General features: G+C 31.6%; 1 protein-coding gene and 1 long non-coding RNA gene across 4 annotated transcripts in view; one reads left to right on the forward strand and one right to left on the reverse strand.

Moving 5' to 3' along the window:
- LOC121125462 (MAP kinase-interacting serine/threonine-protein kinase 1) overlaps positions 1-2,071 on the reverse strand; it is a 120,230-nt gene extending 118,159 nt beyond the window's left edge. Inside the window, exon 1 of one of the 2 annotated variants that reach the window (XM_040720663.2) lies at positions 1,918-2,071. The gene's annotated coding sequence lies outside the window, so the exon portion shown is untranslated. Of the gene's footprint in view, positions 1-1,913 lie in introns of both variants that reach the window. The other variant, XM_040720662.2, reaches the window with a different exon arrangement.
- Positions 2,072-13,859: 11,788 nt separating this feature from the next.
- LOC121125519 (uncharacterized) lies at positions 13,860-21,911 on the forward strand. 2 transcript variants are annotated; one of them, XR_011782083.1, is made up of 2 exons: positions 13,860-13,968; positions 20,350-21,911. It is a non-coding gene; the product is annotated as an uncharacterized lncRNA (long non-coding RNA). The 2 variants fall into 2 exon arrangements; XR_005866685.2 differs by lacking the exon at positions 13,860-13,968 and adding an exon at positions 17,929-19,378.
- Positions 21,912-23,125: the final 1,214 nt, after the last annotated feature.

Raw genomic sequence — 23,125 nt, forward strand, 5'->3', positions numbered from 1 at the left:
TCAAAATGACCCCCAAATACCATTGACTACAACAGCATCTCAAGGCCACTCCTGTTCCTCAGTCTTGGAGAAAAACAAATAAAATTGATTTATTTATTTAAACACTGTTGCCACATATGTTTTTTGAATTCACATGTTTTGTACAGAGTGGCTCTGATTTTTTTTGTCTTATTAATAATATAAAAACAATCGCAGATTATGGTTGCTTTTAGAATATGTATACTTAATTGACTTGCAGCTAGTACTTACAACGTCTTTCACAATATTTGTCTATTCCCCTTCTGTAGTTTATCAGGGAATCTTTTTTAAGAATAAAAAATGAATTTGCGTTCCCCTCTACCATACCCTACCAAATCAAAGTCAAGTGCTGGTGCATGCACCATCCTGCTGTCAAAATATTTCTTACTAGGTTAATGAAACCTCAATACTGGTTGAGTCACTGAAACTTGACACTAGATTATTGGAAAATAGAGAGGTTCTGGTGATTTTTTCAGAGACCCACATTAATTAAGTTAGGCACGTTGAACATTTCCTAACACTGTGTATAAATTCCACCTTTTTATCTTTTTTAAGTTAGGAAGAAAATGGCGTCTGAACGTGACACTTGCGAGAATATCCGCGCATCGTGATGCAGAAAATAAAATATGGAGGCTTACTTCCTCTTGTGGCTTCCTGCTAACTTCCTTGATTATCATGTGGTCCTGAAACAAGACTGTACTCCCGTCGATACTGCCAAATCTGAGTAATAATATCCATTTCTGGGCAATAGAAATATGGCCCGTGTTCACTTGATTCCAAATCTTTGGACTACACCTTTTAGTTGTATGTAGAGTCCAGGACCTGTACCCATAGGCATAAAAACATCATGACCATGAATGCCACCTTAAAGGAACACAGGGCCGATATGTCCAAGGAATACATAACAAAGACGTGCTAAGTCTTCAGTAGGTGGCTTGAGGCCATCGTGGATGCCAGAGGGAGTATATCCATGATTAAAGGAGACAATACAACTAGTCTCCAAATATTATAAAAGTTAAAAGGAACTATTGTTCATATTTCAACGTTGCACTGTGAACACAAAACTCTAAATTTAATTAAAATAAAGTTTATGCAAACTTAATTCTGAGCACCCCTGTACAACATACCTACATATGATTTGTTTGAATATGATATCCTTAAGAGTAAGACTTTGTTGATAACACGAGGACAGGATGTGTAAAAATAATTACATTCTATTTTACACGTGTAAAAGTCAAGCTTGACTCTTTCCCAGAGATATAAATTGCAGTTTGCAGCCAGAAATCGAGGTTCCAAGAATGAGAACATTTTATGGCCCAGACATCCTGTATTTTTTTGGTCTTGTGGGCCGGTGCACTGTCTTGTTGGAAGCTATAATTTCTTCCTTGGGCTACTCCATCCATTCAGGGAATGTAAATTAAAAGTGCAGAACCAGAACAACGACAAAGCTGGATCTGCACGACGTCGCTCGGGCCTGCCATAGCTTCTGGCGCCGTATGACGGTTCTCAGAGACAAATCTCAAGATAATTATTGAATTTCATTCAATGTAAATAATAATAAAACAATTGTTCTACCCCTCCTAGTTCGTTCGTTATAAGCCTTTAAAGTTTTGCAATGGATCTAGAACACCCTGCATAATATGCGAAGTTTTTACAAAAGTATTGTCTAATGGTCCGTTCCAAAATTAAATTATAATACATAAGTATCCTTTTTAAACCCGGGCATTTAATCTATTTTTATACAAAATCCCCCGAAGGACGAGATTAAAAAAAAATAAAATAACGATTGGCTATATTTTCATACTATGATTTTTTGTTGGTTTTCTTTTAGAAAAAGAAGGGGAATATATAAAAAAAACTACAGTCACAAGAGGTCACTATTGTTTCAAACTTACATACTTATTGAGTTCAAATCCCTGTGTGCGACTCACTCTAACAACAACAACAACCTAAAAATAAAAACACCAAAACAAGTCTAATAAGAAAGTTTCACAAAGAGATACTAAACTGTACGTTTGAAGTATATCTAACAAATTTATCTATTTGATTGATAAAGAAGAAGCCTTAAAATAGAAAAGGGAACATCAAGTATATTGAAGGAAAGTGGTGCCCTCTGCACATTTATTTAAAAAGATGAGATGAGATAAATTGATATGATAAAAAAAGAGGGGGGGAGGGCCTTGAAGCAAAGTGCTGTTTTGTAGATATGTGTTTATATTGAATATAATGCAGTGTGCGTAACCAAAATCTAAATAAAATGTAAGTGCAACAATTTTAGTTCATATATCTTATGAAAAATTAAAGAACGAAAACTGGAGTTTTATATAATAAATCTTCATATTCAATAAATTAAGTCTTTCTGATATAGGTCTAATCCTTTTTGTCCCAGGCTGCAATTATGGAAGCCTTCATATCATCCCAATTACTGTGGAAGGTTAGACAGACGTCCTGCTCCACAAAGCTTCATATGCTGTAATCAAATGGATTCAGATCTGGTGATGATGGGGGCCACATGAATGTAGCCAAAAATTAAATAAATTGGACTCCAGCCAAACTTTGGACTTTAAGGCTTAATTCCTCCCAGATCCGTTAAATATGTTTTTAACTGTGGTGTCCAGAAATGAGATAACTGGTTGAAATTGTTCCTGGACATTATTTTTGGTTGGAGCAAAATCAGTTCGTTTACTTTATCCCATGATTTGAATAAATAAAAAATATTAATACCTCTGTAGAAATTTCAAACTTGTAACTCGACTTCAATTTTTGACCTTGTTCAGATTTCGGTTACGCACACTGTAGATAGAAGACTACGTTTCATTATCTTTTTGAGAGAGAGAACTAAAAGAAAGGTTCTGACGTCATCGTTTTCGCTTTCTCTTAGTAGTAAAAAGTTTATGTGTGTATATACATACATATAAAAACCTAGGTTTTAGCCCATCTATTAATACAATTTATTTGATTACTTTCAATAGTAGTTTTCTTCTTATATTTCCTAAATTTCAGAGTGCCTTTTTCCTCCCACTTCTTTATCATTTAAAAATAGATTCTCAAAGATGATGTAAGATGTATATATACAGTGGAGTTATTTGTAAGAGCCATAAACTACTAAAATACAATGCCATTTGGAAATGGAGCTCTTAAATTGTTCTACCTACATATTACTGTTTGATCGAGTATTACTCAAAATTGCAAAAATAACCTCAGATTTACCCTCAATCTCCGGAAATAAATTGCTCGTACTCCTACGTTTCTAAAATACTTTTGTTGTTGTGAAAGTTCAACTTGACTTGTACTCGAATTACATATTTAGGGTTGTAAAAAAAGTGCATGGGACGATTAATCGGAATCGGACAATGAGCTGTTTTTTTCTGGGATCGACATAGGTAAAATAATGTTTGATTTGAAGTTCCAATTTTATGTATTGCTCTTTTAAGTCATGAAAAAAACAATTATTAAAGATATATGTCAAGATATACAAAAACAACCATGTGAATTTATTACTTGATTCATATAATTTTATAAATATTGTAATAAAATAATTTATGATAAAAAAGGCTCGAAAACAGAGAAGAAACAAATTTCACGATTTCTGTCCTATAGCAAACTTGACTTGACAAAAATCACAAAAACTTGAGTACATTCATAATTTTTGACTCAAGCCCAACACTATTTTTTATAAAATAAGAAAACAGTTATATTTTTATTTGAATAAATTAGAACTTTTATTTTACCGAATTTATTTATTGAATTTCACTCTTTTTCTCTACATACAAATAAATCAAATTCTTCCTGAAACTTGATACTCGGTTGTTTTTGTTTTTTTATTTAATTTTTATTGTTGCTTCTTTGACTTCTTTAAAAAAAAATAACACAAATAGTAATATTGAAAATAACCTTGAGAAAAGATTTATAAAAAGTTTTGCTGCAAAAAAAATCCAAGATTTTTTTAATTGATTCTTTTTTTTTTCTTTTTTCTTTTTCCGATGACAGGAAAATTCAATTAAAAAATATATATATAGTCAAACCTTAACTAAAAGTCACTTGATTTAAGCAGTCATATATATAATTACAAGAAATACTTGGTAACAACATGAATAAAAAGCAATTTTTGAAATACATTTGATTACACACCCAAATGAATATCTATTAATATTTTTGCGACATTAAATGCAAACTCAAATATAAAAAGTTTACCCTTTCACTTTTTGCATTTCTCATATTTGTAGACTGATTGATAGATGCATATAAATTAGTGATGTATTGCTTATGAACAATTCGTTCAAATGAACAAATCTTCTAAAGGATTAAGACTAATGAGTCCTTAACCATTGTAAATATTATGTTGAAAAAAATTACAGTGATTACGTTTTGGGTCAAAAAATAAAATGAAAAAATGTCCTAAGCCTCTGAAAGATCTCCTATATCTGAGTTATCTTTCTCTGGACCTTTATCGCTACATAAGTAACTAGTTTGTTGTTTCTTCTGCTGAAAACATTTTAAAGTTCAATTTTCGTACCATTGCCTGGACAGTCCTGCGAATTGGTTCTAGAGATATGCAGAATTATTTGAATCCACATGATTAAAAACACAGAAGGCGTATATTAAAGCTATAAACTACAGAATGGGTATTCAAAAATTATATTAGCATGGCTAAATTATGGTAAACGTGATTTGTAGCAAGTATATGAAAGAAAACTCAAAACCGAGTTTTGATTTGTTTAAATCCTATATTTAATCTCATATCACAAGCAATTACAGCTTCGACACACCTCGAACAGATTGGCAATACTTGACGATGAAGGCCATGTCATGGCGTACCATCCTATCATAACGGCAGCTCGGAGAAAAATCAAATTTGGATGAGAGGTAGGGCTGATATTCGCCAACCAGACAGGTGGTTCCCAAAGAAGGGGTTCCTAGATGATTTCAAAGAAAGAAGAAATATAATTTAAATTGTGGCATAAAACGTAAATAATAAGTCTATTCTGTATCATTCAAAAAAGTATTTCCCAGAAGATATTTCACCAAAACATAATTAGATATACCCTCTTACAGCCACAGCTAATCATCTGTCGTCCGATATGGAAGATGCTCTTATCGAACTTTCATGTGCCCAAACCCTAAAAACGGATTTTGATTCCAAAACAGATGACGAATTCTAGAACTCTGTGATGAAAGAGTATCCATTAATGTCTGAAGCAGCTTTAGTTTTATTTCTACAATCTGGCTCAACTTATTTATGTGACTAGATTTTTTTTGTATTAACTTATATCCAAAATAAATAAAGATCTTAGAGTTTCTGAGTCCAAAATTAAACATAGAATAGACCTGGTTTGCCTAATGCATAGTGCAGGTTTGTCAAATTAAGTCCTTGATTTCTTTATAAACGTATTTTGTACAGCTACAACCTGTAATATTATTTGTTTTTAAGTCTCAATTTTGAGTTTATTTACTGCAAAAAAGAGAATTAATTAATTGTATAGAAATGATTCCAAGTAGTACATAAATATCGCTGGTTATAAATTTACAATATATTCGATTATTTCTTTGTTGTATTTATTATATTTTAGATATATTTTTAATGAATTATCTAGATTTTTTTTATCAATATAGTCAAATTAATTATGTTACTTGACTTTGGGTTGAACTTTATAGGGATTATGTCTTTTATTTTATATTATGGCGGCCAATTATTTGCATACAATGGACTCCAAATTTGATATTTACCTCTGAAGTAGAGGTGTAGGGGTTGCACATTGTTTAGCCACAAATTTTATTGGTGGAATTCAAAAAAAAGTTTTGGGAAACACTGTGTTAGACACTCTAAACTGCAAAGCCAAGGGGGTTGAGATAAGGACTGGAAGAGGGTCACATGGAGGCAGGCAACAAATGTGAAGGTTTTGCTGTAGAAGTTTTGTTTTTTCATGACAGTAATGGACTTCCTGATTGCTGTAGATAGGCTAAATGGAGATGCAAAGCACTGACACCAGAATAGAGGAAATTGCACGTGCAACCTTTGTTGTTGTAGCTCCGATGTCTTAGCCATTAGAAACACGTGCTCAAAACAAAACTTTTTTGTTTTTGTTGCAGCTGTCGTTTGGTTGCATAAAAGACATAAAATCGTAATAGTTCCCGGTCTCACCTATCAAAATTGAACGACCAAGGTCATCAAAATAAGACAAAAACATGTATTTGCCTTTATTTGAGAATTTAGAATTATGTAGTCTTTGTATGTATTTTTATAGGCAACAATTACTAGTCAGTATAGGGGCAGTACTCATACATCAAACTGTTCTGGAGCTTTCTTATATAAAAAAGCAATTTTGACAACTACACCATAACTATAAAATACTAAAAAAGGGTTGGAGGGAGCATTTGACGATTCCCCTAATATTGTTAGTATGACATCTTTTTAAGGTCAAATGATAAATTATACTCCTTAAAAGAATACATTTCCCCCCCTTCCTTGCATTTATCAACAGTTCCAACTAGTCCAGGCTGAATGCAACAGGGTCCTACTAGCATTTTTGGGTATACTAGTAAGGGGTAGTCAATTGAAATCCAATCACTTACTAATTCAATAATGAATGAAGTTTGAGTGATTGAAATAAATTCATATTTCGATATATTAAAGCATAAGCAATTAGTTACAAAATAAAAGAAATTTGAACTCTATAAATTATGTACAAGTTGAGAAAATAACATTTGAAAGTGATCGACGAATTTCCATTTACCCATTCCAAGCAATTGGGCGTCTTCTGGAGCACCGTTTACGCCATCAACAAGTCCGAAACGTTGGAAAAGAAGAAGTTCTACGTCAAAAAGGACAAAACTGGATCCAGAAGAGTTAAAGAAACATCCCAGGCCATTCCCTTCAAGTACATGAGGGCCCATGAATACTACCTTAGTACTGAGTAATTTAAAGCGGTACTAGATCTGTTTTACTCAATTTTTTGTCAAACCGGTACTTGCAGTAACATTACGCCATAACTATGGACTCGCCGATTATGTAAATGTCCAAACTTCTGTAACACAACCCCCACCACCAAAAACAAAAAAGTATATAGAAAAACTCTATAAATGTGGCACTTGTGAAGGACTCGGCTCTGTGGCATGCCTCTAAGGCAACTCAGTCATTCCTATCTGAGAGGGGATGCATTTTTCGATAAGACTTAAAATCAAGACTTCAACATTCTCGATTACTGACTGTGAGGCATCCTTGAAGAAAAGGTCTACAAATGATCCTACAGTTGTGTTAGCTCCTTAAAAGCTAGTATCACCAAGAACAGAAGGATGATCCTAGCTAATCATTTAATCAAGACTGCATGACGATTAAGGAAAAAGACTATAAAGGATATTAAAGCTGAAGGAGGTTTTATCAAATGAATCAAAACATGAGATCCCAGGTTATAAAGTTTCATTAAATTTGATTAGTGAACGACCATGCTATTTATATTATATTTGTCCAATTAAAAATTCCTAATTTATCTGCAATACCCTGTAAGTCCTAAGTAATTTTGCCGAGTCCATGTTTCCCTTTGGTAATTTTGCCTCATAATGATTTTGCTGCATAACATACTCGCCACCTTTTTTATATCTTTATATACTTTTTCTTTAGTCCTTGTATCTCAGCTACGGATCAAAATAATCAGAAAAAAGATGAAACAGCGTAGCTCAATGGAAAACTTGCTTGATATAATGTATTTAATGTGCAAAGGTTTACATACCCGTTCATTCCTAGAGAAGAAAATATGCATTAGGTATATGGACTTCAAAAAAGATTCCTATATCAGTTGGAGTAAATGTAATGCTATGATATTACTAATATTTAATCATTGCAACTCCATCTGACCAATTAAAGGGACATTAAAATAAAAGAGGGAATAAAGAAGGAATAATATATATAAGGATTAAGGAGTCACAGATGCGGGATCGTGAGTCTATTTCCAAATGACATCTGATTAGCTGCACCCTATTCAAAAGTGATAGTTAATTGATGCTTGAAGAATTGTACGACACTCTCTCCATAAATAGAAAGGAATGTTTAAACTGTCAAGAGTAAATATAGAGTTCAAACCTATAATATAGAAACATAAAAAAGTGTCGAATATGTCATATGGAAAAATTTCGAAGGGATAAGATAACCAGAGTCGAAAATTTCCTCTGAAAAATTACCGCCGGGGATAATAATCACAAAAATTTTACCAGCCTTGAAAATTTCCAGGAAAAATTTACTAAAGCCATCCTAATTTATATTTTGTACAACTTCACAATCAAATAGGGTTGCAAGAATTTCCAGGGCCATGCGTCTCATTATTCATTCCCGGTTACATAAATATTTTGTTTGACAAATGCCGCCCTTAGAGAGCGAAAAGTAATTTATTTAATTTTTGTGTTAAAAATAACGGGAATGATTCATCCCTCCCTATGGCAACATATCTTTAGTAATGCTGTCCTTCGTGGCTTTTAATTTAGAATAAATACTTAAAAAATATCATTGAACTACTTGTGAAACATATTCTTAAAATAAAAGATGAACTGGAAGCACGACATTCACTTTATTTTATAGGTACTTAGGAATAGGCAAAACGTATAGACGAACAACAGGTTTGAGTTTGGAAAAGGAAAAATGGTTGTTGCTATCGTTCCTTTTTCTTATATTTTTTAATATATAGTGTTGAAATCTCTCTCTGAATGCAAAAAAAAATTAAAAAAAAAAAATATTTTTGAATATTGGATTCATATATTAAAAAAAGTTTGTAGAAATATGTTTGGAAATTTGTTTGCATATAAAATTGATATTTATCTTTATTTTTTTATCTTTTTTATTTTTTTCATCAAAAGTCAATTTTCAATTTTTAAAAAGAAATGCAACAAAATGATGAATTTTGTACAAACAATTTTAGACTCTAACTCTTTTAAAATATTATTTTATATTTCTGGAACATTTTATTCCATAACTTTTGCCATATTTGCAAAAATAAACCATTTATAGAGGGTTATTTTTTCCCATGACGTTATTCTCCATAACTTTTTTTGTTTTGAAAGTACGAACAAAATCATGATAGGTCTGTATTTCTCTGTACAATGACATAAATACTATTAACTACACTTTTTTTTATTTCAAAAGTCGTTAAAAATAGTATTTAACAATTTTCTTCCAAATTTTGACTTGGAAATTGTATGATAAAAATGAAAAACAATTTAAGATTCGCTTATAGACAATATTTTGCATGCATGTTTGTATGTTATTTTATGTTTGTTATAATTATTATTATTATTTTTTTTTTTTGATTTCCTTATAATACATTTACTATTGTATACAGGGACTTTATTACAGTGCTCCCCGAACTAAAGGCTCTAAATATTAATAAGATATAATATTGATCATCGTCAATGTTATCTCCCGCTCCCTCCTTTGTTCGAACAACACCGGGTAATCCTTTTCTAGTAATGATTTAGTATTATTTTACAATATTTCCCCTAGAGTAATGTTGCTAAAAATGCTGAAGGTTATCCTCCCTATAGCAATAATAATTTTACCTTTAATCTAATTTAAGAGGTAGTTGATGTTAACACAGCTCTTAAAATTCAATCATACCCAAAGTCTCGCTCCTCCCTTTCTCCTGTGCTCTACAAAATGCACATCCCTATATATTAATAATCCTTCATTTTAGATAGAAACAGAAAAACTATCCAAAATCAAGGTAGTAGTTTTCGAATTATTCCCACCTTTGAAACTATAAAAGCTAATTTTAATTTAACCAATCAACAATATTCAAAACACGGATAAGTGGGGAAATAGGAGTAGAAAAATTGTCAGTTGACAACAGAATACACTGCAAATGTTTATGTTAGGGTTGTAACGGCGTAAAAGATGACTATTTTCAATTAATAGATCGTTTTAAGAAACTAAAAGTAGTTGATGTAAATATTGTAAAAAAGTATTTCTGAAAAAACCCTCTGTTGCCAAAAACCGACAATTTTGAGTTATAAAGGTCATTTTTTTTTTTTTTTTTTGTACTAAAAGTATAATAATTCAAAAACACACAATCCAAGGGTAAAAATAAGTTGAAATATTTTGTTAACTTGTGTAGTTGCCAACGTATGTTATGTTGTAGATAAATTAAGTGTTATGGAACAACGTAGCTTGGAATAAATTTTCTCTGGAACTCAATTTGCGTAGGTGGACTCAACATATTAACAAAATACATACATAGGCTCTTATAATTGCAAATATGACCCATGACATTTATTAATTTATTTATAGTACCAAAATAGTTTTAGAGGTATTGAAGGAGGTTAATCGAAGTAAAAGCACTCTCGACATTGTTGACATACAGTATATATTCATAGTATTGTTTCTTTTTTTAAAGAAGGCTATAAAATATGTGTGAGTCACATGCAATTTTGACCTTTGTACAGTACATACATACTTAATGCTTAAAACACAAAGGTTATTCTGATGACAATTAAGCAAAACTACGCTTTTATTTTGTATTATACAAAATTACAAAGAATTACAAACCATGGTGATGTAACAGGTCACATTGTTTGCAGCGTGTGTAATCATGTCAATAGGTCAAAAAAAACTCAATTATGTAAAACTCTACATAGATAGTTTATTATGTATTAAAAACATCACATTTTTATATGCTTTTTTTTTTTTTTTGTATGACTGTGTCAAAAGAAAGGATTTAGAAATAATCCAAATCCAAAATTAAACGGATACTTGTGTCTTATTTGAGGAGCATTATACTCGAGGTTCGAACCTAATCCAAATAGGATCCAGATTTATATTACACTTTTACTAATGCGGAAACCTAATCTTATAAATAGTAGAAAATAATTAATCATTATTGTTATAATAACAGACTGTCAAGTTGAACACTCTGATACAATTATATAAACAGACAAATCCATAGATGAGAATGGAAACAGAAGTGTAGAATGGGCTTTCACTTGAGGTGACATGTCAATTCATCACTCATCAGCATCGTTAAATAAGGAAGTATCGGTCTTCCAAGCAGAAATTATGGCCATCACACAATCTTCTTAATCAAGACAAGCCATCAAAAAACATGATAATTTGATCAGATTCTCAATCCGTAATTACTACTATTCTAAATCCGTTTAGAAAAAGTGATACAGTTAAGAAGTGCAAAGAAATATTAAGTATCGGAAAATTTGAGATCAACATATACCTGATATAACAGATACAGGGAAGATCAAAGAATGAACCATACACATCTCATATTGAAGAAACCAAAAGAAAAGACTGTCAAACTTTCGCTCCAAAAAATTAACCAACTTGTTCAAGCCTACACAGGTCAAAGACCATTTTTGGCCCATCTGAGAAAATGGATAAGTACAATGGCAATGCTCAATATTTGCATGGAAGAACCAGAAAGCGCAGACTGCTTTATTAACAGATGACCATCGCTCTCATATGAGAGATACCAAGCCATGCAAGAAGAGAAGTGGTGTTCTATAAATTATGGACTAAATAAATAAAAAAAGAGTTAAAATAACGTTGGACACGTCATTACCTCTATTGAATTTTGCAACCTCCCCCTCCCCCAAATAAATAGAAAAAGGCCCAAAATCAGTTGTTAGTTAGTGAATTCTTGCACCTATGATATCATTATTCAATGGTAGATGATAATTGTTCACAGTTTAAAAAGAACTAATTCATGTCCAACAAATTAGTGTAAAGAACACTGATCAGAGGAAATCAAAATTAACTTGGACAGCTGACGACAACCAAATACGATGTACATTCTTATGAATGTGAATACGACGTTATCTTGCTAGGAAGAATTGACTAAGTACAAACTGATTTTTGGCCATTTTTCTGAGGTTTTTTTTTTCGGGGGTAGGAAGTTGCTTGATACTATACAGGTAACAACGGGTATTGTGGGAAAAACTACGTGCTACTTTATGTAGATGTTGCTCAAAGGACTAATCAAAATAGTATACATTCAATATATTTAGACAATTTTCTTTTTAACTACAATGATTAAGTTTTAAGCAATATTATAATCTCCGCAATATATTCTGTATCATTTTTATGATCTGTAAAAATTAGAGTATCCAAAGACAGTTGTGCCTTGATTTTCTTACTTTTTTGGTACTTCCAGGTACTTTGGCTACGGGTCCAATACCCGTAGTATCTTTATTTGAAGAATGTAGCTGCCTCGACGTTTCATTAGATTACCTACAAACCACTATGAAAGAAAGGATATAGATATAAGTCCCACAATCAAGCAAAGACCCAGGCAGGAATTACTCAGTTTTCCATCCCCAACTCTACTCTGAGTCCAACATGGACTTAACCTTATACCAGGTGGTCCATTGAAATCTGAACACCTACTAATTCAATAATAAATTAAGGTTGAGCAATTGAAACTACTTCATATTTTATAATATATTAAAGTATAAACAATTGGTTACAAAACAAAAACCGGAGCTCTCTAGGTTACGTACAAGTCGAGAAAAGAAGGAGACTTGAACGTGATTAACAAATTTCTATTCGTGCACTCCAAGTAGTTGGGTGTCTCCAGGACCACCTTGCTACGCCGTCAGTAACTCTGTAATATTGTAGAAGAAGTAGGGTTCTGTCAAAAAGGCCAAACTGGACCTGGAAGAGTTAAAGAAAACAGTTCAGGCTAATCCCCTCAAGTACATGAGGGAACATTCAAGAGATCTCAGGGTTTCACAGCAAACTGTCTAGAGAATGGATCGTCGATCGAAAGAGCCTTGAGAGGTTGGAAATCCCACTTTTGAACCAGCAACGAAAAAAGCCCGTCTCCAAAGACTCTTTTGATTTCTTATGAACTCTTTTTAGACACTTCCCCCCTACAGCTTTGATTCTAACCCTCTTGACTACACATTTTGGGATTATGTCGAGGTGAAGGCTTTTAGTGACCGTCATCCCAACACCGAGGACCTCAAAGCCACTGTCAACCATGACAGAGGAATACATTTGCAGAAGGTGGCAAGCCTTCCTCTGCCTCTTAGGAGCCATCTTTACCACTAAGGTTGGCTACATTAATGATTAAGAGAAGTCAGATACAATTATATTTTATATTAACCTTTGTTGAAATTATTTAGTTTATTCATAAGTTATATGTTGTTAAAGTTTAATATTCAAAGTGTTCAGGTTTTAATGCACCACTCACTAACTCCCCAACAGCTCCTTATTGTTACTCTTTGATATTCATAAGTACACATACTCGTCATTACGCTTTATACTTAGATACAGAATGAAGTACCACTCTGGCTGAATGTGGGCGGGTGGTCCTAAAGAGTTGGCAGGGATAATGTTTTCGGGGTTCCCTAAAAATTGTAGGGAGTAACAAATTAAGGCTTTCATTAATTAAAAAGTTACAACAAACCCAAAAACATTTTTAAAAGTTGTAGTAAGGATTAAAAGGTACTTTATAGTCATTTCCCGATGTCATAACTATTACCAGGTTGGTCTTTACCTAGGATCGATGACTGCAGTTCAGTCAATTATAGTTCAATCTCACTTTTAAGCCTAAATAGAAAAATTTGTGACGTCATTAAATTATATCTTCTGAATGAATTAATATTATTCTATTGCATTCCAGGACCGGTAATAACACAAATATTAACAGCTTTAGAAAATATAAAAACACGCTAAAATGCTTAGAATTTACAACCTTATAGATAAACACATTCAAAAAAGCCAATATAAATATGTCTTTTTCATACTGTTTTATAAATGTATATATATATATATATATAATCTGTCAAAAAAGTATTCCAAGAAAACAAAGAACCTGTTTTCTTATTATAGCAAATTTAACTACGACGTTAAAAAACGAATTTTGCGTTCAATCTATTATACACAATACATTTATATAAGCTTAGTGTTTATGTATTGTATTTATCTTGTGTGGGCATTGAGAAACAGAAGTAAACAAGGTAGGTATATGACTTTGTTTTTCATTGCATAGAAATATAATACTAACACATTTATATATAATAATTCACATTACTTTACTTGAAAGTGTGATATTAAATACCCTTTCTCTCGAGATTTTGAATGTTTCAGATACTTATTAATTTGCAACTAAATATATTTGCAAGTGTTATCATTTATCTTCCAGGATTTCTCAGGCCGTTTTAAAACTATCAGGAACCAAATATTGTTATTAATATGAGGATTAAAATGAACCTCGTTCAACGTCCCTTCCTGCCCAGTCTAAAGCTAGGAAAGATAAAGATTATCTCGGATCTGGGTAGGTTTGGATCTTTAAGCCTGAATATTTGAGTATATTTTGGGTATCCGATCTTTCAGATACGATTCCAAAACCAAAATTAGACAGATCTTTTTTTGAGATTTTATAAGTATTTTACCCAAAGTTTGGAATTAAATAAGTAGTATTTGGATTAAGGCTATATTTTTACTGATTACTGATCCCGAAACAATGAATAACCCTATGATTTTTTTTAACTATCAGAAGATAATTATTATAATCATGGTTAAAATACCTTTGGAATAATCACTCGATGCAATTGTTTATATAGATATGGCTCCGAACCGTTATTAAGATCAATAAAGATTTTTTTTTTTTTGTAAACTAGGATTTAGTATTAAGATCCGACGAATCCCTCAGATATTTGTTTAAGATTCGAGTACTTGAAGCCTATTCGGATACAAACACTTGAATAATACAAATATACCTATACCGTTGGCGAGTAATTCGTATCAGGTTCAAGGACTTACTCTACATATATTTATTGAGCAATATTATTAACTTTAGAAGATCCGAAAAATACTTAGAATCTTTTTTCAGATCTGTAAAAGTTTGAGTAGCCCAAGCCTGGTTCGATCCTGGATCTTGAATAATATAAATTTACCTATGCTGCACCCAAGTACATTGTATCAGGTTACAGGACCCACCCTACTTTTATTAAGCAATACTATCATCTTTTTAAGATCTAAAAATAACTCAGATCATTTTTAAAATACGTAGAAGTTTGAGTACTTAATAATTGTTCGGATCCCGGATTTTGAAGAACAGAAATTTACCCCTATACTTCGGATCTCGATTTAATATCATTCTTATCATTTTTAAGCAAAAAATTTTTAAGAACAGAAAAATCCAACAGATCTTTTTTAAGATCTGTATAAGTTTAATTGCTCAAAGCCCGTTCGAATCTTTGATCTTTTCGGATCCTACAAGTTTAGTTGCAATTTAAATAACGATTGAACTACTTCAATTAAAATTCAAGCCAATAGATGTCCGGAGATTTGATTTTTCCTAGTATTGATTAAATATCGAATTATTTAGAGCACTCTACCTTTTGGTAATACTTAGATAAGTTCTATCGATACTTATGATCTCGATTTAAGATCATTCTTATCATTTTTAAGCAAAATCTTTTTAAGATCAGGAAAAATCCTTCACATCTTTATTAAGATCCGTAAAAGTTTAATTGCTCGAAGCCCGTTCGGATACAACAAGTGTAGTTGTACAGTGCCCAGATCATTAGGATCCGGGTAAAAGACCCCATCTATCTCTGGTACAGTTCCGTTCCTGTTATCCATCCTCTCAAAACATCTCAAATGTTTAAATTATCTCTACAATGCATTATTTTCATTAAGTTGTTCTAGTATATCGTAATCTCAGTTTACTATTTAAATAAGTTTAGTAAAACTTTAAGTACATTTAAAAAATGTGAATGTTTTGCCATTTTTCTTAATAATTTATGTCTAATATTAGTAAATTACTCATATTATAATTATAGAAGATTGATTTCTAATGACATCACTAGTAAATATTTATTAATTTACAAAAGATTGTTTTATTGCACGACTTTAAAACTTAGGATGCTACTGATTTTGGTTTGTAACATCACTAATTATTTCCTAATATAAATTATTCAATAAAAAGTTAACTACATATCAAAGATTCACTTGGGATAAGGCTTTTAATGATTCATGCTACAGAGCAAACGATGTGTAATAACTAAAAGTAATGCCTATCAAAGTATTGATAATAAACCCACATATGAATATTTAATTAAACATGACTTCACCTTCTAACGTTTAGCAAATATGGATTAATTTTAGATTTAACACAACTACCTGAAAATTTAAGTTTTCTGTTAATATGAAATAAATTAATTCAGTTTCACAGTATTTATTATTTTCTATTTCATCCTGGAATTTGCAGGGATCTCGCTGAAGGTCAGTTTCCATGCAAAATGAAAAGTCAGAGAAATTATTGTGGGCCTTTAGCCAAAGTGTGACCAATCACTCCTAATCAAAAATGTAATTTGACCTCATATTTGTAATTATCCATATATATATATATATATGTATAAATAGAGTTTGCGTCTATGTGCCCTTTAATGGGCTCACACCGTACCTTTAAAAAAACTTTGAGACGCTGGAAATCGATCTTGTAATATGAAAAAAAAATAAAGGTATTAGCGAAAAATCAAACTTGCCCTCCAAGGCTCAGGAATCTGGTCTGATCATAATTAAACATGGCCTTACGTACGTAACTCATAATTCTGAACATATTTTATATGTCTAAGTCTGTATTTGTCTCTTTTTTTGAAGTTTTTGACATTGTTTCTCCTAGCAGGACGAATGGACACTCACACAGAACACAAAAATTATTTTTACTTACTAGGACTGACAAATTGTAAAAGGACCAGACTGATCGGACTCCAGTATTTTTAGTTGTTTTTTTTAGACCGATACAACACTATTGAAAAACCTTGCAAAAGGTATCTGAGAGAACAATGACTTTAAACGTATTTTTTTATATATTCAGATTTGACTGTATATATTATTCAAAAGTCAAATAATGTAAACATAATTGTAGAAAGTGTATTTAAAATTGAAAAATGTCCGCTTAAATATTTAAATATAGTTTTCCAATTTTGAATTAATAAACTATGAAACTCCTTCCATGAACAATTGAATAACTTGAAGTTTATTTATAAATAATTTAAAACAAAATTGTTAAAGATTTATGAATACCAAAATTTGTCTTTATATAAATTATTTATAAGATAATATGGATCATAAAAAAATTTCTATCTTTTTTTATGACATACATTGAAATTATTTATTCATATTTAAGTTTTTTAGATATGTCACTATTTTATCAAATAAAATATGAATAATACAGTGCATGTTATTTGCTAGAGGTAACCACATCCGAAACTATTCTGAATCACTAGTTCTGATTCGGTATTTGTAAAAATATATTTAAATATATTTCCCGTGACATCAAAAACGGTTACCTTTACCGTTCAATACTTCAGTATGACCCAGTATTGCTACTAAATATAGGTGAAATTTGTATTAATCAATCCATCTTAATTATTATCCCCTCAAAATTAACCTTCATTTGATTTATGTTCAAAAGTTCAGGTTGATTTTGCATTTGTATCGTTATGTCTAACATTGATCACTCAAATTTAATTAGAGTTATGTATCTCATTTCTTTCAAAAGCTATGTTTTTAGCCTTCTTATGTGACATTTTTTTAAATAATTATCTTTGAAAGATATCAAATTTTTCAAAAGTATTCATAAAATATCTTCAAAAAAGGACTATTTCTTGGGGAAAACGTACAAATAATCTACTGGTTTTTATTTGCGCATCTCTAAGAGTGTTTTTTTTTTTTTACAATTTCCCTAACAGCAATGTTGTAGAATTGGCTCTCAATTGCTAAGAAAAGCATTGTCCTTAACGCTACCATGACCATACAGTACGGTAAGAGGACTGAGATAGTAGCATTACTCCGCCTGGGATTGTTGTAGAAGGCCATCGGGAAGCTTTATATTTCTTCATTTTGTACCCAAAGGATCATTTTTGGAATACTTATGTATCTCCAACATTTTCAAAACCTGTTATATACATATACTGTGGGGGAGCCTGCCTCTACACTATTGCATCAGAATCAAGTTCGATTAACTATTTACGGGCATACGCACATGTTTAGTTATTGCGTTGTTAGTTTTATTTTATATATTATTTAAAATAGAAAATTAGTGTGTATTTATACGTTGTACAAATACACACTAATTTACTATTTAAGAAATAGTTTTATGTTAAACTATTTGTATTTTTCGTTCAAAATAAATTAAGATTTATAATTTAAAAGGTAGTACACAGGATATTTCACGTGTTGCTATAAGGGCCTCATTAATTGTCCAACTACATGGATGTTTATAAAGGGATTGAAATGCAACAAGACTGCTCTTATTAATCAAAAACTTTGTACTTTTCAAATATCAAAATGGTCCTAAGATCTTAAATTTATCGTTTAATTTTATTGTTTACATAGGAGGGTCGTTTGAAAAGTCCTCTTAAAGAGAGATATCCCTTCTGGCGCGTATCGAGGTTATTTTTAGTTAGTAGCATCTCTTGGAAGAACTCACACCAACTTTCAGCCAGATCGGAAATTTATTTCTGTTTAGCATTCATTTGAATCGAGGGACGGTCTTCGCCATTTTGGGCACAGATTTCCCTTTGATAACCCATTGTTTAGATTCTTGTTTGGTTTTTAGGAGTGTAGTGATGTATCCATGTTTTATCTACAATGACGAAGCGACGCTACAAGTCTTGCAGATTCTTCTGGAACAGCTGCAAACTGTCCTACAAAAACTTCACACGATTTTGTTTAAAGCCCCCATCTTGCAGGTAGCTACTTCTTGAACAAATATTGATGCAAGATATTATGTACCTAGTCATTCAAGATGCCCACAACACAAGCAATCTCAATCACTCTTCTCTTATTCATCACCATATCATGGATTTTATCAATTATTTCTTAATTAGTAACATCAACAGGGCGTCCAGAACGTTCAGCGTCATTTGTACCCATATGGGCACTTCGAAAACTTGGAAACCACTCATAAACTGTTCTAATTGAAGTTGCAGAGTCCCCATAATGTTTATCAAGCTTCTTTTTAGTCTTTTGAGGTGCTTTGTCTTTCATTAACTAATGTTTAATCAACACACGAGATTCATTTTTTGAAAATCACTTCACTTCCTCGATTCTAACGAATTCCAAACAGAAAGAAATAGACCAATATAGCTGGAAAATGATGTGTGTTTTACCAAGAAATGCTACTAATTAAACATAACCTCGATTCGTAACCTCCCAAGTAGTGTCATCTCTTAGATCTTTCAAATGCCCCTCGTAGATATAAACAAAATTAAAAATACATTATTACTAGGGGTCTACCAATGTATTGGAATCGGCAAGAAGTATACTTTTTTGAAGTATCAGAATCAATTATCGGAATCAGCTCAAGAATAGCGATTCCACCATACCTGTATTGACTTAATTAAGGAAACATTAGTAAGCAAAAACAAAATTAGAATTTTATTATTTCAAATTGTCAACCAATAAAAGGATGTAATGATTATATTATAGACTAACTTCGGTTTAAGACAAAGGGCTTTTACCTCTAGGCCCCCTGATATTTTTTTTTCTTTAATTCTAATATATAATAAGTGTAATTATAAAATACTTTTATAATAAAATTCAGCTCCATCCATTGAAAATGAAGTCTATTCAGTAGTACGGCCAATATGTATGAGCCAAAAAGGAATATATTGACTTTGGAACAAATAGAGGACCTAACTTTTTAAATAATTTTAATTTCAAATTATTTACAAATAACTATAATCATAAATATGATTAATAAACTGAATGTATTTTCTCGTCAAGCCCTAATGAATGAAAAGTAAAACATTAAAAGATTTAATTCATTTTGCTTTTTGTTTATATAATTCCTGTGTACATAATATTAATAAGAAATCCGAGTTGGCTAAAATTTTGCGGTCGGTCCATCCCTACTTATTACATCAACCCAAAATAGTTGGATACAAAAAGCATCATTATGATCCCTATTTAACCCTAATTACATCAATTGTACGAGTCCTTAAATAATATATCTTCCTACAAAGTTCTACCAAAATCAAGCATTGACTTTTTTCATAATCCTTCTTATGAACAGATATACAAATAACCTTCACCTTTCAAATTTAAAGGCCTCTCACTATTAACATGTATCATCTTCCTACAATATTTTACCAAAATCGCTCCGTAACTTTTTTCGTAATCTCGTTTACAAAAAAACCAGAGCTTTTTAAATTAATAGGCTAACAATTATTTACAAAACAAATTTATATTCCCCAAAATGTTCCTTTTTTTGCCTTTTTTATAAGATTTAGTAGATCTTGTTCATTATTGGTCAAGTCGGATTATATGGAAAGCGTTTTAAAGTTATGAGTCTACACTACAAATGTTTTTTTTTTCCGTTTCAGTTTTCAATTATCGTGCATCCAGTATGTATGTCGCACAATAAGAAAATCTCTATATTTTAGACGTCAAACACGTCATTTCTAAAACAAATTGTGACTGGGAGGAAAAATGGATCACTTACGTCAATATCAAGTGACCAGATATCGTGTTCGAAAGGCAAAGAAGTGGACCAGACCGTGCCCATGCCAGTATTTATTGTCATGAAGGTGTTGCTGTGTGTTTGGTGGGATTGGCCGGGTATAATCCACTATGGACAAATTCTCAATTCTACCCTTTACTGTATACAACTCGAGCGTTTTGAAGCAGGCGATCGAACAGAAGAAGCCAGGATATGTGAATAGGAGAAGAATTGTCTTTCATCAAGCTAGGGCATACACATCTTTGATGGCCCACCAGAAGCTCCGGGAGCTCAGATGGGAAGTTCTTATGCATCCACCCTGCAGTCTGGACTTGGCACCAAGTGGTTGTTCTTGTCTATGACCAACGCTCATGGTGGTACATATTTGCCCTCAATAGATGCTGTGAAAGTTGGTTGTCTGAGTTTTTTGCCAATATGGACAAGGGCTTCTATGAGAAGGGGATTATGAAGTTGGATTCTTGTTGGAAACAAGGTATGAAACAGAACAGATCATACTTGGCTTAAATTGGATGATTTTAACACTTCCTATAAGTAATATTAACCTATATCAACCTATTATATATGACTGTAAATTATTCATTAATATTTTAATTTCAAGGAATGTCACTATCTGACAAAAATGAAGTATGAGTAACAGTAATACATAACAACAAAATAAAAGCTTTAGTTCTCAATACCTGACCCTGCAAATTAATAATTTTTTTGTATAAGGTAATATTGTGTTGTTTCTTTGTGATAATAATTCTTTTCTTTTCATTTTTTTATTTGCAACACAAAGAAACATAATACAATTTTGGCAAAACACAGTATCACAATATAATGTGATTGCAGGGAAATGTACATTCTTTAAATGTTCATAGCATGAAATCCCTAACATAAAACAAAGGTTTTTACTTATCGTTTCCTCATTACCTCAAAGTATTCTATCACGAGTACAATTTTTGGCTGGCAAACTTACAATTAGTGATGGAACGATAAATAAATAAAAAAAATACGTGTGTCCAGTGTCAGTATGTACAACTGATGTTTAACCACGCTTTTAATATTGACGTCATGGTAGATGAGTGGTTGCGTGTTTTGTCAAAATCTGTTTTTCTTGCCCAGTAGTCGGTATGATACATTAAATTGAAAATTCTAACGATAGTGACGTCATAGACTATGAGTGGTGGCGTGTTTTCTTAAAATCTGACCGTCTTGCCGAGCACTCGGTACAATACATCAGATTGAAAATTCACCCAAGCCCGCTTACATGATGGTCTAACCTTGTATTTCTATTAACCTTGGGTAAACTCACTTTCTCGTGACATCATTTAAGATGTATTTTCTTTTCTTATTTACTCTATTAAATAATAGAATCAATTTAATAAGTATGTATAAATATAATATTTCATTTTATATTGCATTATAATGAAAAAATAAACACTTTTATTTTTTTTATTAAAAGACCCCAAAATTTACATACACCTAACGGTTGTTCAAAAGTCTTTGACAACTTTGATTCTACTACAAATAACCATGCCCAACAGACCAGAATGGGGAAGGACATGAAAATCTTTACAATACTTTTTTATTTACACATTATGAAGATTGTAATTATTTCAGAATTTGATTTCATCGAGGTTCAATTACAGCATCCACACAAGGACCATACTTTAGCAATGTCAGTTCAGGATATCTTTCTCAATCGGACTCCAGGTGATGTTGCTGTGATGAACTCTAAAGCCTTGGGTATCAATATCCCATGAAACTTTTTATATCTTCCATAAGCTTCTTCTCCTTGTACACTGTATGAGGGTTAACCTTCAGCCTCTTAACAATGTCAGAGTTGCTATGGCCGGCGTGGACCAATCTGCCAATCTCTTACCTGTTTCCTTCTATTTATATTAAGAATCAACAAATAACGATGTTACTCCAAGTTTTTTGTTTGTTAAGAAATCCAGCTTCAACCAAAATAACTGTAAAAATTAGATTGGAACTTTACAAAAATTTTGATCATGATGGTAAAATCATAGTAAAAAAATATAACTTCAATTAAAAAAAAGAGCACACTAAAAAAAATCAATATTTGAATAATAATTGAAGAGTGATTAATAGAAAAAAAATTATTTTATATTTAATAAGCTATCAAGATTCTATTACATGAATTATATTTAAATCTTTTTCAAATATACTTTTATTCCAAAAACGTTAATTAAGCTCTATACACCAAACATATCACATTTAATACATAAGGATAAGTATACAGGAATTAAACAATTTTTTGTCCCAAAAAAATTTCAGTATTCAATCACAATATATATACAGGGCTGATTTTATCTAGTGGTACACATTATATTATTTTCAATTTTTCAAGAGAAATATTCAAACAAGAGGTTTTGTGAGAACATTTATTTAACAAAGTTGTATGGAAATAGTGCTTGGTAAGAGTTTTAGTGAATATGTGAGCCCTCAAGTCTTATAGTTGCCTTAAAACTAGGCCTAAATCCCTTGCAGATCTTGAATATGTAGTCAAAGCTTGGCCCACTCCTTCTTGGTGAAAACCTATAGACACTGGACATTCCAGTAAGGACTAGCACATACCTTATCCTCAATACACGTCTAGATTAAGTTGTCCAAGATGTCTGCATCTGGTAAGGAAG

Source organism: Lepeophtheirus salmonis, chromosome 10 (genome assembly GCF_016086655.4).
Source record: "Lepeophtheirus salmonis chromosome 10, UVic_Lsal_1.4, whole genome shotgun sequence".
Taxonomy (NCBI): Eukaryota; Metazoa; Arthropoda; class Copepoda; order Siphonostomatoida; family Caligidae; genus Lepeophtheirus; species Lepeophtheirus salmonis.